Source organism: Python bivittatus, unplaced genomic scaffold (genome assembly GCF_059951505.1).
Source record: "Python bivittatus isolate LINGU-HERP-01145 unplaced genomic scaffold, Pbiv_v1 ctg000480_np1212, whole genome shotgun sequence".
Lineage (NCBI taxonomy): Eukaryota > Metazoa > Chordata > Lepidosauria > Squamata > Pythonidae > Python > Python bivittatus.
This window is the reverse complement of record NW_028277075.1, coordinates 9,555,457-9,573,401: the sequence shown is the minus strand read 5'-3', so window position 1 is coordinate 9,573,401 and position 17,945 is coordinate 9,555,457. Positions and strand designations below refer to the sequence as shown.

At 41.5% G+C, this 17,945-nt stretch overlaps 1 protein-coding gene across 7 annotated transcripts in view; it reads left to right on the top strand.

Moving 5' to 3' along the window:
* The first annotated feature begins 241 nt into the window (after nt 1-241).
* TMEM63C (transmembrane protein 63C) overlaps nt 242-17,945 on the top strand; it is a 77,346-nt gene continuing 59,642 nt past the window's right edge. For 5 of the 7 annotated variants that reach the window (XM_088145291.1, XM_088145289.1, XM_088145288.1 and 2 more), the window contains exon 1: nt 244-720. The gene's annotated coding sequence lies outside the window, so the exon portion shown is untranslated. Of the gene's footprint in view, nt 721-17,945 lie in introns of all 7 variants that reach the window. The other 2 variants (XM_088145293.1, XM_088145292.1) reach the window with 2 other exon arrangements.

The following is a 17,945-nucleotide window of genomic DNA, read 5'->3' as shown; positions in this document are numbered from 1 at the left end:
CCAACGAGTGGTCCTCCGCGATACTATAGCCCTGGTAACGGGAATCCTTTCCCCTCCCTTTCTCCCTCTTTAAATCCTCCAGCATAACCCGGCTGGGTTGATCATTTGGGGATAGTCCCTTCCCCGGGCATTCTGGAGAGGCGAGGAAGCTCAGAAGCGCCCGTTTTCTGCTGCAGTGTTACGGAAGGGAGGGGCGGAGGCGGGACGGGAAGGCCCCTCCTGGACGGCCCGCTTAGCAAATGTTTTCTTCGCGGATGGAAAGTTCGACCTCTTTGTGACATAGAGCTGAGGCGACTCTGAAAAGCCCTTGGCAGGGGCGGGCAAAGGGGCATCATGCATCCCCATGCAGGAGGCGTATGGGCGGTACCGGCACGCCGAGCAAGCCCAGCAGCGGAGGTGGGTGGGGCCGGAGGACGGGGGAGCTTCCCCTCCCCTTTCTAACTGGTGCTGCCCTTCGCACGGTGCTGGTAATTCGCAGACGATCCCTTGGCTCGCCGAGTTGGTTTGTTGTGGTGCCACGGTGTGCTTTTACAGCCGGGCGAGGCAGACCAGGCTCCTTGGAGAGGCGTAGCCGGCGTAGGTGCAGCGGGCCTGGAAAGGGCGCTGCCCCCCAAAAGCCAGAAAAAGTGTCCCAGCGCGCAGTCAGCCATTTGAAGATGGTCCCTCGGTAGCCGCCGTTGGATGGAGCGAACCCCCGAGGTCTGAGCTGTCCTCCTGCAGGTAGGGAGCCAAGCTTTCCAGTCTTGTCCCCTCGCCGCACGCCGGGGAGGACAGCCCGCTGCAGCCTCTCCGCCCATCCCAGGATGGGGAGCAGCGCTCAAGATCCCCGGGATTTGGGGAAGGGGAGAATGCCTTGCCCAGTAACTATATTCCTGGGTGAGAAGGAAGGACGGCTGGGATTCCCCCCTCCTTAGTCAGGAAAGATGCCCTTTCGCACTCCTTCCCATTCTTCTCTGAGTATCCGGAAGCAAGATCCGGTAAGGTTAGGCCGAAGTGGGGGGGCCTCAGTCATCACTAAGGCAGTCGATTTGGCACAGTTAAGCCACGGAGAGCAAGCAGGGAGGTCCCTTTTGCTGGCATGGCCCTAAAGAAATAATAATCATAATCATAATAATATAATATAATAAAAAAAACAATTGAGCAGGAGAGCCCTTGCGTGATCATGCCCTACTTGGGTTCTTGGAGGGCATTTGACTGGGCAGAGTTGGAAACAGGATACTGGGCCCTTGGGTGGGTCCGGTGCAGCTTTTGTATCCTCCAGGTGAAAATAGCCCCAACAGGAAAATGGGAGCAATGTATTGTTGTGCTTTTAAAAATATATATATATTTGCAGGGGCCCTAACATCCATTGGAAACATTGAGATGATCCCAGAGGTACTAATGATAAAAGACAGATCTTGCTATCATGTGCAAGTTAGATGGGGAGCTGTAAAACTACACTTTCCAAATGACAATACAGTCCTTTTTTTTGCCACTGAATATTTGTATGCATGATATGTACCATATTTACTAAATCTTGAGTCTAAGATGTAGCTTCCATATATGGTATCTTGACTCCACCTTAGTGTACATTAATTTATGATAAAAATGGTACCTTTGAGTAATCTCAGAATGCATTTTTATCACAATTACTGTTGGCAGTAATTGGAATCTTCCTCCGAAAGAAAGAAAAAGTGCTAGCAGAGAGGCCTGGCGAGAGTATACCGCTTCAGTTTGTGGGTGGTGTTACTAAGTTTTTCACCTAAAGAAAATCAGCCGGTGCCATGTTGGAGAGGGAGATGATACATAGCAGAAAGTTTCTTCATTGCATCTTGTTTTCAGGGCACAAAGATTGACTGCTTGATTTTACAAGTCCCACTGCATGTCATCTGAGGTCTCTGTCAACCAGTTACAATATGTTAATCCAGACACAAGTTTGCCATCATAGTCCTTTTCCCCACTGCTTGTTTTCCACCTGTGTTAGTTATCAGCAGAAAACTATATGTTGTCCCTCTTGCTGATTTCTGTCCTGCTTCTGTTGTTGCTATTTCAAATCACTTCCCTGCACGTTAAAAGGTGAAGAAGCCTAACAGAATGTATGTACCTTGAGGTTTTCCTTGGATATTCTTGGAAGAAAAGGGAAAACATTATTTCAAGACCAGTATGGTTGAGGACAACTTCGGCCAGTCTCACTCATGGGCTGGAGGCAAAGCCATGGGGACAAGCCAGAAAAAAGATGTTGCCAAGGCATGTTAATGCCGTGGTTAAATGGAAGTGAGGAAGGGCCTTTAGTACAGTACCAAAGAATTAAAGGAGTTTCATCTCTCTTTACCACTACAGTAGGAGTGTACCTCACAATAAAGCATGTTCTGAAGTTTCTGCTGAACTGTTTCAGGTCAGCCATGGTTCAACAGGATTGAAATCCAGAATGTTGGATTATTTGAGATTTTGGACGAAACAAAATCCAAAAGGGATAAGTGGGGCAAGGGAGGTGCACATTTACCCCTCTTTCCTCTCCAGAGCTCTCAGTGTAGGATATGCCACCAGGCTGTCTTCTTCACAGCACCTCCCCTCCCCTCCCCTAGCTACTGCCACAGCTAATCTCCCAGTGCATGTATCCCATCGCCCCACCTGCCCTTCCAATCTTCCCAGTGGCTTCATTTCCTCTCCTCAGCCCCTGATGTTGTGGCATGGTATATTCCATCAGCCTGCCTGCCCTCTCATCTTCTTAGAGCCTTCCCTTTCTTCCCTCCCCTTCCCCATGTGCTAGTATCCTTCGCTTTTTCCCTGCTCCCCTCCCCCGCCCTTCTGCATGGAACAAAACAGACCCAAATAATCCAGACAGGCAGGTTTTGTTTGGGCAAGGACCACCCAAGACCGGTTGTTCCAAACACAAAAGACTTCATTAACAGAAGATTTTGCGTATCTTTACAGCACAGTGACTCACAACACAGAAGTTAAGATCATAAACCACAAGAATGTAATTCTGTGAAACATAGAATAAATTTGTGTGGATGTTGAAGCATGTGGTGAGATTTCTTCACTGCTTTTCTGGGAAAAATGCATTTCATGTCAGCTTGGACGATTTCTCTGTGACACCAGAAGGAATTTTTCTCATACTTGCTACCTGCTCCTTTTAATCAAAAAAGTATAGAACTAAACATAGGATCTGCTGCTTGGAAAACAGGTGCTCTTGTACTGAACAAAGGCAAGCTTGCCTATTATCTCCATGGTTTTCATCGCTTCAGGAATTCAGTATAAGAGCATGAATCAAGAGATTCTATGGCTGTTAACAGTGGGGCAGCATCTGGACTGTGGGAGAGGAACATGTTGGAAATAAAGACCCCACCATAGTATTCAACAGCTTTCTCAGAAGCAGTGGGTAGAGAAGACCATTACTGTCAGAGCATCACTAGTTTTTCGTGATGACTTTCTGTGACCCTCTGTCTGCTTTCCATGCTTGTTTCTCTTTAGGAGTTCAATAAAATGAACTAGGTAGCACTTATCACTTCTCTTTGAGCTAGAACCACATGGATCAATTCCAGATTCATGTGTCTGGAAGAAAGCATGTCCCAAAGCCATACAGTATTTCTGTGTACCCCTCTAATTCTGAAGAAAGGACAAGCTGGCCATATAATATAACATCCTTGCTTGGTCTTGTAGTATTTGGCCAGTCTTTCCAAGGAATAGGAGTTGAAGTCCCAACACATCTGGAAGGCACTGGTTTTGTTCCTTGTTAGAAAAAAGTATTTGGAGATGACAATAATACTGAAAGGCCAAAATTTAGTATTCAAGGAACATACCTGTGGGAATACAGTGTGTCTTACAAAATTGTAGGACCCTTTCTACAGCCACCATGGCTTCATCAATTCAGAAATACCACCTGCACAGCTTTAAGCTTTTCTCCTCCGTCATAAGTACCAGAAACTTTTAAAACATACCAATTCCTGTTGTCTAGGGATTCCCAGGAAGGGAAAAGGGAAAGAGATGCCAATGTACTCTCAGGTGCTCAGTTGTACAGTGTCAGTTTGTACTTTAACTCCAGGCCTCTGATAAAAAAAAAAATCTCTTCAGTACTGCAATCCAGTGATCTTTCCTTTTATGCAGCAAGAAACTGCATGATGGTGCTGCAAGATTCTTTTGTGTGATGATTTGGAATGAAAGGAGAGTGGCTGTTAGTTGCAGAAGAAGTGAGAAGGACCCCTAAGTGCCTGGGAATCTCTATATTGTGGGATAGGGAGTACACTGTTACGCAGCAGCAGCATTGCTCTGCTTCTAAATGATACCATGGCAACTTCACTGATGGGTAATATACATGGCTTTTCTGGCCTGATGGTAGACAAATGGGTGGGGTGTGAGGTTGTATGGAAAGTGGGGTAAAGGATTCTGCTGTTGGCTGGAGTAATGGTCATTCTGATTCTAATTCTTGAACTGCAAGCAGCTGTTTCTTTTCTTTCTTTGATGACATACTTTTCAGGATTGTGGCAGTAGGTCAGCTTCTGTACTCTTTAACAGGGCCTTCACTTTAAATATATTTGACTGTTCCCCCCTCCAAACATTCCCAGAATTTCACCCTCTTTTGCCATAATCATCAGGTGCATAACAAGTTGTTATGCCGGCAATGAGTACCACAACCTCTGTCAGTCTGACTGTACATTGACAGTGTGATTTGGCTGCAGAAAAAGAGAAATACAGTTTTAGGCTGGATCAGTGGAAGTATACTTTGAAATCAGGGGAAGTTCTAGTTCTATTCTGTCTGGTACTGTATTGTGCCCACATCTGAGCATCATGTTCAAAAGGATTCAAGTGGATTTGGAATAGGCTCAGAGAAGCACAAGGGTGATAATGAGATTGGAAATTACTCTTGGGGAAGAGATTTTGTTAAGCTATAAGAACAGAAGACTTGGGAAGGGATGTTATGGCCAAACAAGTCAAGTACTTGAAGTGGAATCATCCAAATGTGTTTTCTATCATCTCCAAGTAATATTAAATAGGAGGAAAGTAGATTCCAGAATATTCAGAAAAATACTCCAATGGTAAGAACAATCCAGGAAAGTGGCAGGTTCATCTTTTTTGAAAGAGCTCAACAGGGGCTGGGCAGCTACCTATCAGAATTGCTTTTAGTTTGTATTTCTGCATTGAGCAGAGAGTAAGACTCAGTACCTTCTAAATAACTTCTTCTAGTTCTGCTACTCTAAGAAAACACATGTAGGCAATGTGATGAGAAGGACAATTGGGAGACTAACGTGCTTTTTCAAGTCTAGCTTCAGGCTCCTTGTTCACATTTGACAGCCAACCAGCCTACCCAGTTTAGGGCCAGTTTCAGACTTCAGGAGTGTTGTTGTTGTTGTAATGTTGTGGAACCTAACAATATCCAGTCACTTACCATGGATCTACTGGCCTTCTCTACTCTTCATACTCCTAAGATAGTTTTTTTCAAAATGACACCCTCCTGTAGAGGAATACAAAGATAACATTGGAGAAAGAATGCAAGAACAGATAAGGAGACATCAGCTTAGTCCTGGAAAAGAAGAAAGGATGAGAAATAACTCAAGATAACCCTGCTTTGATTCTGTTTAATATAAAAGAGGGCAGAGGGAAATTCTGGTTTTCAAGATTCTGTTATTATACCCCACCACAATAGAGTTCCAGTACTCCTTGCTGTGTTTGGAGTAAGCCTACCTTGAAGGTCTGACACTTCAAAATATGTTTGGGCTATAACCCCCATCATTCTCAAATAGCATAGGTGATCATACAAGCTGGTGATAATCATGAAGTTCAGAACAGCCAGAGAGCAACAGTCTAGGGAAGGCTGTCATAAGAATTTGATAATGGAAATGGAACCCAATCCGTTACTTTTAATTTAGGAATCAATCAGTCACTGCCCTAGAAATAGATCAGTGTTGGACCCTGTTGGAAGTTGTTCCTGGGTTGGTTAAGAAACCTAAAAAACAGCCCCTGATATTCCAGATACAAGGTTATAGAAAGTTTGCTCTGCGACCCTGGAAGCTGCTGCCTATCAGTGTGGATCTGGATGTACCAATGGACAGAGTCAGCATCAGGTAGTTTATTATTATTAGTTTAACTAAGCAGACTGGAATTACATCAGTTAGTCAAATGAGAGGATTTTATCCTGGGTGCTACTTTGATTTTACTTTGTTTTATTTTATTAATATTCCGCCTCTCTTCTGGGAACTCAAGCTACTAGACATAACAGTTCTTCCTCCAATTTTCCCCACAATAACCCTGCAAAGTAGGTTGACTGGAGAAAGTGTTTGGCCCAAAGATCTTTGGTGAACATCCATGGGTGAGGGTAGACTTGAACTGGATCTCCATGTCCTAGTCAACATCTTAATCCTTTTGTCACATTTGCTCCCTTTTATTACTGATTTATTGTTAAACTACTTCAAAGTACGTTAGAGTTTATTTTTATATATGATCACTTTTCTTATATGGATTCTGACTATTCTAAACCACCTTGGGTTGACTGTGGTCTTCAAAGACAAGTCAGAAATATGTTAGCTGTAGGGGGGGGGGTCTTCTTTCTTTAGACATAGCTGGCATTTCAGCACAAGTGTTTTTACTTGGAAGAGTAAATTTGGAGTGCTTGGAGCACTCTTGGAGTGCTGCAATAGATTACAGTATGTGTAGAGGAAAACATGGTGATAAACTTGCAGTCTCTTTCTTCTCAAAGGTTGAGCATCCTGTGTGTTAGGAATGCTTTTCATTAAAAAAAGAAGGAAGAAGGAAGCCAAGTCTGGATGTGGTCAGCCCTTGTCACTGATGCCAAATGCTGTGAAATAATCAGGCTCTTCAATATTGACCTTGCATTGATTGAACAGTGATGCGCTAAGGTTTGGAATGTCAGGCCCAGCCCAAGAACAACGACGAGACAGTCCAGTCCAATATAGTTCCTTTATTAGCTTGCTCCTAATAGACAGAATCTCGCCAGACTAAGCCTATGCTAAAGCATCTAGTGGATATACCCCATGAGACTCTAGGGAGGGGCTGGTCTCACCCTCTTTGTCTTCCCACATTCCTGCTGTGGACTGAGAAAGTGTTTGCTCCAGAATGTTCCCCCTCCCTCCTGATAACCTTGATCCTCCATTCCAGTATCTTCCTTGCTCATGCCGTCCATTTCAGGAACCTGTTTTAATCTTACTATAGGTAATGTGATGTCTTAGTTCCTAACAGCCAGTGTTTGGTAACTAGGCCAAATGTCATTTTTTTTATCCAAGGCCCTGCTTCTTACTGGGTGAAAGGATAGACCTCAGCAATCAAAGTTTATATTAGAATCTAAGGGAAGAGCCATGACTCAGGATGAAGCACATCCTTCATATAACAAAAGATGCCAGGTTCAGTTTGTAATCTCTCTTGGTAAGGTTGAGAAGGACTACGGACTGAAACCCCGAAAAGCTACTGCCAGTTGCTTTACACAGTGCTGAGCTACATGGAGCAGTAATCTGACTCAATACTGTGTAAGGCAATTAGGACCTCCAAAAGTGAATTTGAATAATTTTATATTATAAAAACTTAGCGAGTTTTTATAATATAAAAAGGGACTAAGACCCCCTTTGGGCTTGTAGGTTCAGGCTTTCCTGGGCCTCTGCCCCAGGGTAGCTTCCAATGTATGCCCAGGAGTTGAATGGTTCATTTGTTTGTGTATATCCATAAGACCTGCCTTTCTGAATCAGTTGAAATGCCCTCCTGATCCATCAGTCTGCGACTGACCACAAGACACATGTTGCTTTGGTCCTTACTTTTACCTCCAGCATCATCTTATCTTCAGAAAAACTCTGAGCACTTGCAGTGCAAAGAGGCTGGTTACCTAAACTACCTCACAATGTAAATGAAGAAAACTGTGCCCAACTCCAGTCCTTTCTCATTAGCCAACAATATCACACCTTGCTTCTGGTTTCCTATAGAGAACCTGGGGTCAGAGACTTGCATGTGACCATTGGGCCAAATTGAATATGGCCAAGAAGACTTAGAGATAGGATGGCATATAGAGCAGGGGGTTTTATGTCACATGACATAAAATGTGCTAATTGGTGGGTTGTATTCATACAGATGGAAAAATGCAACAAATGTTCATTAAATAACTTTAAATAATAAATATATTAGTAATAATCCATAATTAAATTAACATAACATTATTGATGGTTAATAAAAGCAAAAATACGTTGTCTTCTGTAGCACAGTAAAATATTGTATTGCTGTGGCTGCAAATTCTGATCTGTCTGTGGTTTCATATCTCAGTGTGTTCTGTGCATCTCCCTGACACCAGGAACCATGGACAGAAGACTGTTCCCCCTACATGCCCGCGTAGCAGTCATACGCTGGTGCAGCACCCATGCATAAGGCAAGGCAGTGCTCCAGCAGGGTTTGGGCTCCAGTAGTACCATCAATTTTTGAGCTGTCATGGGCTGTGCAGAAGAACTCAGTGGGCCCTGCATGTTTCAAACTCCTGACATAGAGGAAATCCTATAATCTATCTGCTCAAGGTCCTTTTGCCTAATGCAAGCAGAAACACCAGCAGGTAGTCCTAACTTTGCTACCTCATTGTATTAAGGTAGTATTATATATTAAAGTTCCTGCTGTCCGCAGAAAGACTGTAGTCCTTCAGCATTTCTAAGAAGCAGAAGGGCAGGAGAGGCATTCCAAATGAATGGAGATCCATTGCAGTCAGGCCACTTTCTGACTTGGTGGACTACCATCCTTGCCTTGAGATCTGAAGTCTTCATGCCCTACCTGTTCCAAGGGAAGGAAAATTGCTTACGACTTAGAGGAAATATGTAAACCTTACTCTGATACTTGGCAGGAATACAGATTTATGGATTTGCACAGCTGCCACAGGGGGAGCAGGATCTTGCACTGCTGAGCATTTAATGAAGTGGTAAGGACTGCCTGTATTCTCTGTACTTGCTAAGGGGCCTGGAACAGAGTGTGCTCTTTGACAGCTCTCTGAGGGTCTGCTTGTGAGCTGAGATTGTTGCTCTGTTTTTCCATTTTTCAAAAAAAAAAAAAAAAGGCTCTTCTTTCTCTTTTTCTGGAGCCTCCATAGGATGGAATCAAGCAGGCAAGCAGCGATGAAGACTCAGCTGGGTTGCTTCTTGGCAGGCTCTAAAAGAGGAAAGGCACCAAATGTTGCTCAGAATACAATTAGCGCTTTAGTCCAGAGAAGCCAGAAGCACCTGGAAGCATGACTGGGCTCTAGAGGGGAAGGCTGGGTGGCTGGAGAACAGGACACAGCTGCTGTGGCCAAAGTGAGGGTTTTTAAAAATCCATTCCAGCAGCCAGGATACCATTTTATATTTAAAAGATAATTACGTGAGTCAAGATACTGCATGTCCAGCTTCCATGCAACAGGAAGGAATCAGCTCAGACAAATAAAGTGCAAAAGATTATTAAGTTTGTGTTATGTGTATAACAGAACAAGAAAGCATGGGGAAATAAATTACGGGGAAATGAAAATTAATTAACGGGCTCATCTACTAATAGATGTTCTAATTCTCAATATTCTAACTGAGAAATAGGAAAGAGAGAAGAAAACAAAATTAGTCTCCTGATCTTCTGAAGGCCCTGGCCACTGCCATCCTTCTGAGCCTTTGTATCTCAGCAATGATGCAATTGCACGTTTTTATCCTTTGGACCTGCCCTGAACCTATAAGTTAGTTTGCTTCTGTCTGGTGCAATAGAAGCTGCTGTTCCCATTACCAAGGTTAAAGCAAAATTTAGTTGCCATGTATTAAAATAACCATTAAAAAGGATGTAATGCTGAAAAAGCACAAAAGTTTAAGCCTGAGACTGAATGCTGGCTCAATACTGCCACTGTTGCATTAGGAAGAATGATGTGGGATACCTTGCGATAGTGCCAGCTCCCCTGGAACTAAGGCACAAGTTATAAGTGGTACTTTCGTGAGTTAGCAAAAATAGCCCAAGAGACCGTCTCTTGAACTGGTTGAAAGCTGCAGTGTTACCATCACCAGAGGCCAAGGTGGAGGTGGAGGAAAGGCAAAGTGCAGTAAAGAATGAGTACTTCAAACTACAAATGAAAAAGCAAATTCGACAGCCAAATGCGATGCATTGCTGATGTCCATGCCCTGTCTGTTGATCAGATCTCTTGAGTGAAGATAGCTTAGAGATTGGGCCAGCCCTGTCTGTGAGCAGGGCTATAGGGTAGCTACAGCCAGGGAGGAGCAATCTCTGACCAGAACTGGGCACTTTATGTTCCTGCTGATTTCAACAAGAGATTTTGAGGCAGATTACATCCTCCCACCAATAGAAGCAACTGGCTGCACTATATGACTTTAACTTACTACCTAAATAAATAAATAAAAGGGGAGGCTTTGATTGAGCCTCACAAACCCAAATATCATTGTAGTAGGAGAGGGTTCATCAGAGTTGTTGCTAGAAAACTGGTCTGAAATAGTGTAACAAAAAAACCCACTGCCTCTGTTGGATAAGATATGCGATAAAATTATGAGTGAGTTAAAAATGGTGCAGTGATGGGAAAGGCTTAATATAAAATGCTAATAGGTATCACTTTCCATGCTACAGTGATGATGATTAAAAATACTGATATCCTTCTAAGCCCTAGTTCACAAAGCAGCCTACAATAACATCTTAAGTTATTGAATGTGGTTTAAGGTGATGGGTGCAGAAGGCCACATTTAGCCATGAAAACTCAGTGGGTAACTTTGGGCCAATCATAATCTTACTGCCCAACTTGCTTCACAAAGTGATGGTTGTTAGGAAATATTGGAGGAGATGTAGGTATGTATATCCCCTTGTACTGTTGGAGGAAAGGTAGGATATAAATCCAATGAATAACTTAATTCAAAAACAAAACCAGGAGAACGCAAATGACATAAGAACAAAAGACCAGAACCATGCATCGAAGATTAAAATCTATCCAATCCTATAAAAGTTCCTGCACTCCCCAGGAGACTTGGCTATTCAGCCATTTTTAAGGGACATCTAAAGGCCATCAAGGAAGGAGCAAAACAAATGGACAATGGGAGAAATGTCATTGTCAAAGTGACACAGAAAAGGAAGAGAGTGCATTTACTTCCCTTCCAAAGGTGGGGCCATTCTGAGTAGGTCTTCCAAAGAAGATTTTAATAGCAAAACAGTCAAAGGGGGGGGGGGGGTAAAAGCAAAATACCGTATTTTTCCATCAATAAGACACCCCCATGTACAAGACGACCCCCACTTTTCCAACCCAAAATTAAGAAATCAATATTTTAAAGATAGTGCAGAACACATTTTTATTTAGTAATTAGGTAACATTGACTCGGTGTGAGGAGGTCCAAACCGTCTCTCTGCAGCTCTATTTCCATGCTCTTTTGCATAACTGATTATATTCAGTCACGAATGAAACTGCCGATAGCTTGTCTCTGCAAACAGACTTTCTCCAATTGGTTTGTTCAGCATCAGCTGATGTCAGTTACATAAGGCTCATGATTGGAGGAAGTCTGTTTGCAGAGACAGTATGGGCAGTTTCACTTGTGATTGGAGGCTCGTGACTGGAGGAAGCCTGTTTGCAGAGACAAAGTATGGGCAGTTTTGCAACCGTGCAGTTCTCTCCTCGACTTACTTCCTTGAATAAGACGCCCTTCAATTTTTAGCGTAAGGATTTTAGAAAAAAGTATCGTCTTATAGTCAGAAAAATACGGTAACCCTGGAACATGTATGAGCATCCAAAGAAGGCTCCCAGCACAAGACAGTTGATGGGGGATGTAGAAGAGACAAAATACCTTCCTGGTTTACTACTTCACCAACAAACTTGTTCATAAGAAGCATTCTTGATTCAAGCACACCCAGTTCTGAAATCCCCCTCTCTCTGTTCAGTGGTGATGGGGAGGTTCCAGGGTTAGTAAACTTCTGGTGCCAACTTACTCTGTTCAACCGTGACTTTGATTAACGTATTCAACCATGGCTTGTCTTTGATTAACTTGCACTGTTGTCCATTTTTGTATAGATGGTGTTGTCTTCTGACCACAGACTGAATTAAGCTTTTTAAAATGTTCAGATGAATTGTATTCTCCTTTTGGGATTGTTAAAAATTAAAGCAAATGAAGGATATTCATTTTAAATAAATAATATGGGAACTAACCTACTAAATGGGTAGCTAACTGGAATTGAGTGGGCTGACTGCCTTTCTTCCTTTGAATCTATTCCTGCCCCCCCCAAAGTATAATGTTGATTTTACTTGTTTATTTAAGAAATTGGTGTACCATTTACTATATCAAAAAGATAGCCTGAAGTGCTTATGTTACCTTTTAATGGACTTTACTGTTTGAGAATAGGGTACCACATGTATCTACTGAACTTTGCTGTCATTTTCTGAACTCTTTCTAAATGTGTCTCTTGACTCTTGATTAAAATACTTTTTCAGCAGTAGCATCCTAGTTACAAAGTATCATTCCTAGATAGATTTAATCTGTCAGTTTGGTGCTAGAAAAAATACTTTTTTAAATGCTGGATTTTTTTAAAAAAAGTTTTGCCTGTTATACCTGTTAACATATTTTTTTAATTCTCTGCTTGAAGTGCTAGGATGCATTGCGTCCTATTGTGATTTCCTTTATTATTCATTTTAACTCATTTTTGTCAACCACCCAGGTATGATTTTGGTGTGGGATAGCCTGTAAATATCTTTTTAATGGTTTGAATGTATGTCACATTACCATATGCGATTCAAAAATTTAGGACAAAAGCACACACAACTGTTCCTAACATGCCAAAATAGCAATATGTACATTACAGTGCAAGATTCTCCCTTGTGCTTGTGTTGCAGTGTGTTTTTGTCACTCCCCCTCCCTCCCTCCCTCATCTTTGAAAGCCGCGTCCCTTGCATCATGCTCTTCAGTTGTGTTTGAAGTACAACTTCCTTCCTTCCTTCCTTTCTTCCTTCCTTCCTGTTTGTTTTGTATGCAACCCATTCCCAAAGGCTTGGCCAATGATTCTGCTAACTAAAAGGGATGAGATCTGTAGTTCAATACACACAAAGCCCATTCGATTAATGAAAACTAATTTGTAAAAAAGAAAAAAAACTGCATGCCTATACTTTAGTCTATGTGGTCCTCCCAATTGCAATAAAAAATAACAAAGCAAAAAAAAAGATCCATAAATAGTTTCAACACTCAGTACTACGTCCCTGCACCAAAAGCATCAGCTGGTGGAAGGACCTGTAGCTCCTCTGACCGTAGCAGCTGTGCTGATTTGGGAGAACATTGCTGGATTCTGTACAGCCATTACATTAGCACAGTGTTTTTATAAGGATGTAGAAAGCCCTACCCAGAAAGGTCTAGAGATGCTTTTCATCAGCATGCCTATCTTGGAAGGAACTGTTTGAGTAATGAACCAGGCTGCTTTTAGTATCTCAAGCATCTCTGTTCTCTCAGTTCTTGCTTCCTATTGCTCTCAGTCCCTGCTAATATTTCCAGGAAATTGTTGATGCCCTAATGAATTTGGGCTCTAAGTATTGGCCTCGGAGGAAGAAACAGCAAAGCTTTAGGTATAATACTAAGAACGCTATCTGGAGTGAGGGGAAGCACATGAAAAATATTATTGTAACAGAACTTTCTGCTAGGTCTTGCAAGAATAAACATTCTGAACAAAATAACTTGGCTGTGAACATTTACGGCAAAAATAACAGGAGTTTTTCATTCTAGCCACTTGTTTTCCCATTCCTACAAATAGGAATGTTTAAAATGTGCTTAGAGCCAGTAGTGGGGCCATCATGTCTAATGGCGATATCTTGGTCTTGGGAGTCCTTTTCCTCAGAGATTTGTCTCCTGGCCTCATGAGATTTTTATGAGAACCAAGACAGCCGTACCATATATATTTACCTATGAGTGAATTCCATTGAAAATGGGGAGACTTGTCATCATTTTGGAGTTTTGATCGTTTTGTGGCTTGCAATTATTCTTTATGAGTTTGTTAACTGAAATAAGCATCAGAGTAATTATTAGGCTAGGACTAGGGAGACCCACACTGCAATGTCCACGCAGTCTTAAAGCTTACTTGTTGACTTTGGGCTAATTCCTGTCTTTCATCTTAGCCTGCTTCACCAGACTGTTGTGGGGATAAATTTGGCCTGGAGCATCATTCATTCCACTTTCTACTTTTGGAGGAATTGTGAGGTATAAATGCACAAAATGCTACTTTTGAAAGCAAATTGTTGTGGTTAATTAGGACAATTTTTACAAGTGGGGTTAACTGTGTCTTCTAGGCTTTACCTACACAGCATCTTCCTTATAGCACATTCAATGCTGAAATGATAAACCTATGATCAGTAGGAAAAATTACTGGTTAGTGGTCCCTCCACTCTCTGGGAGAGAATTTTTGGCTGCAGCCATTGATTGGACTCTGATTTCTGCCTTGAGTCTGCTAGATCCTGAACAGCAACTAGATGCCAAGGGGTTGTCTTATTGGTGTTGTGCAATAAATTGATGCAGCTGTTACATTAAAAACCCTTTGCTAGGAAGAACATTCTGGCACAGGATATAGAAAGCTGTTATCTTTAAATTGAATAACGTGACTTTAAATTTATGCAGTCCAGAGCTTCAATGCTATACTTATAATTTCACAGGAAAATATCTGTCTCTTTGGACAGTTTTTCAGTCCAGAGAGTAGAGAAGCTAGTTGTACAGAGTCCTAACACATATCTGTGCCATTTGCTGAATATTTTCTCAATTCCAAGACATTCTGTTTCCCACTGAAATAAGTTATTGGAATGCTTAAGTTGATTGTTCATGTTCCGTTCTAGAATGCTTGACCCACCTTGGATCACACCTTGAATTGTATGTGCTATTTTTATGGATAGCGGTAATGATGGAATCTGTCTTATTAGAGAAAACTTACTGTATTTCCTAGGTTTATGCACATAGTTAAGGTAGAATTCATCTATACGTTTCATCATCTTTCCCATCTTACTAGCAGAGAGTTTATTTTTCACTGTAACCTTTTAGCATTTTTAAATAATGCATTTTTTAGTAATGGTAGTACTCATGGCATGTTAAAGATGCTATGTTATTGACTTACTTGTGCTCATTTGATATTAATTTCCCTCTTTCATTTTTAGATGTAAGATCTGAGGATTTTGCTTCTCATTCTGACAACAAAAAAGCTGTCCACATAAGGTACTAGGTTGTTTTGACCTGCCTGCCCCAGAATGTATAGGGTGAAGCCAAGAATCACAAGTTAGATTGCTAGATGCTTGTCAATCAACCTGCATATTAAGCCACTCGCATAGAAAGGCAGACATAGGCCTCCCTGTGCCAGCCTCTCCAACAAGCAACATGTAGAACCAGAATTGCTGTTCCTACCCTTTATCTGGAAATGTCATACTTTCTGCTTCATGCTGCAGTACGGCCCTCAGCAAATCCCTCCTCTTTCACACCTCCTGTCAAAGAGTAAGTTTAGATTTGTACTCTAATTTTTTTTTCTCACTTCTGTTTCTTCTGCCTGGTTCTGGTACTCATCAGAATTGTAGTCTGCTAATTGCATTTAGCTTAAAAAGGGTTTCAACTGCTGAAAATGCTCATAGACCTTGCTATGCACAAATAAAACTAAACAATAAGGAATCTCTTGGGAGACACATTGGCTAGGATCTGTTTTGGCCAAATTTCTGGAATTTTCTTCTTGACGTATGTGTGGTTTGACTTGTCTACACTTAAGAAGAGGCTTTTTAAAAAATTTCTTTGCTGTTTTGCTGATCAGCATTTGGGGTGCTGGTTGTTTTTTATATGGCTTTTACATTGTTTTAATTACTATTAATTTAAAAAATACTAATTACTGTTAATTCTAAAAAATGTAAGTTCCATTTCCATAAAAAATGGATGGATGGATAATTGTTTTAACTGTCATTAAGCCAAAGTTTGTTACTTCAGTTACGGTGGAGATTTGTGCCTTAATATAAAGAAAGAAATGCCAAACCAATGCTCAAAGGGAGGACTGAGGGAGTAGTCTTCAGTCCCAAAATTCATTCTGACTTTATAACCAGCACTTACCAAGCTGGGAAAACTCCAAGTAAACAGTGAAGGTTTTGTTTGCATTTCTGTAGAGCTCCTGCACAAGAACTCCCACCCACTCTCTCAGATGTATTTCATAATGCCTTCTCAGTATCATAGAAGAATGATGGCTTGGAGCATTAGTGGCTCCTGTCACAGCATAATTTCAGAGCTGGTGGAAATGAAGAGGACTGCAAATTGGCTTCAAATAGCTTTTGAAAGATTATGGGGTAACAGTGAAGTGGAAGTAGCCTCTGCCTCTGAGACTCCTTTCCTGTTAACTTGAGTTTGTCTTTATGACACTAGGCAGTCTGAATGGAAAATCCTGGAGTTATAGTCAAACACATTTGAGTGGCAGTAGGATGTAGAAGCCTGCTCTGAGACAATTTAATAGGGAAATAAATAACCAAATTTGTGTATATTGACATCTGTCTATTCCAAAACGTATTCTATAGCGAGATATTACTTTATAGATATTAGTCTTTCTTAAAACAAGCAATGAATGGAAGAAGAGCACATATGAGAATGACTGGAGTGAGAGATGTTTTGCCTGGGCATCTCATTATATAATAAATTGCAAGAAGATCAATATTGCAGGGACAGTCTTTCAAGAGAACATTCAGGATGGATACTATAGGTGCCTTCATACATCACATTAAACAAGGACAAAGTAATATAAGAGCATTTCATTTTCCTAGGGTACCCTATGGCAGAACTCAAAGTGATTGTTTTGGGAAAACAGGTCTTTAACAGCACCATGGAGAAATTGCTGAACTGCTGATATATCAAAAGGTTTCAGACCATCTCAGAAGGTCTCAACAAACACAAGGCTTTTTTAACACATTGCAGTGGTTAATTGATAAGGTGCTTATAGTCTGTCTCACACGTAACTTGTATCTGCATAACCAACTTGTCGTCTCTTCCCTTCCCCCACCTTTCCCAATTTAAATCCTGTATCAGTCTACCCACTCTACGCATCTGATGAAGTGAGCTGGTAGCTCATGAAAGCTTATGTTTTTCAATAAAATTTGTTAGATGGAAAATGAGGTACCAGACTCCTTCTGATATTAAGTTTATATACCAGAGTCTGGTAGCCCCTTTTCCAATTAACAGTAATTTACTTAATGTTACTCATGGATGAAAGAAAGCAAACTGTGGGACATGGTGCAGTTGATCAAACAAATTGCAGCTTTTTCTGACAACAACTAGGAACTGCCCTACCTCTTTCAACACAGCAAAGGCTGAGTGACCCAAGGAAGCCACAGAGATTTCTGTAGTTGTGATTGTTTTTGTGATGAATTGTGAGTACAGAGTGACCCAATCCAGACTAGGTCCAGTGCACCCAGAATGGTGGAAGCTTGTCACTTCTTTCCACCCCAGTTAATCTGAACAACGAATTCTCATTTGCATTTGCAGAACTGGACAAATTAAATAAATACAGGAAGTTCCATACTACTAAACAGTAAGGCATAACAGTACAGTATGGTTAGCTACCAACCATTATTTGTTCATGATACGTCCATTTTTGGATATAACTCTGAAGCAGTGTTGTCCAAACCTGGCCACCTCAAGATGAGTGGACTTCAACTCCCAGAATTCCCCAGACAGCCATGCTGGCTGGGCAATTCTGGGAGTTGAAGTCCACTCATCTTAAAGTGGCCAAGTTTGGACAACACTGCTCTGAGGTATTAGTCAGCAAACCTTGCTGTAGCCAAAGTGTTCAGATGTGCCCTACTTATGTTATTGCCAAAAGCCAAAAGTATTTCTTTGGAAAACGTAGATGAATATTGCTGTTTCTGTCTTATATGCAAATGGTTCCAAGGCTGATACCAGACTGAGGACTGTACGAGTAGAATTCAAGTTATAAATCCAACTTCTGCTTCATCTTACTAGTGTAGCCTGCTCTTTAGAATTTAGGGCATGTCTAAAATTGATACTAGGGGAGGAAAA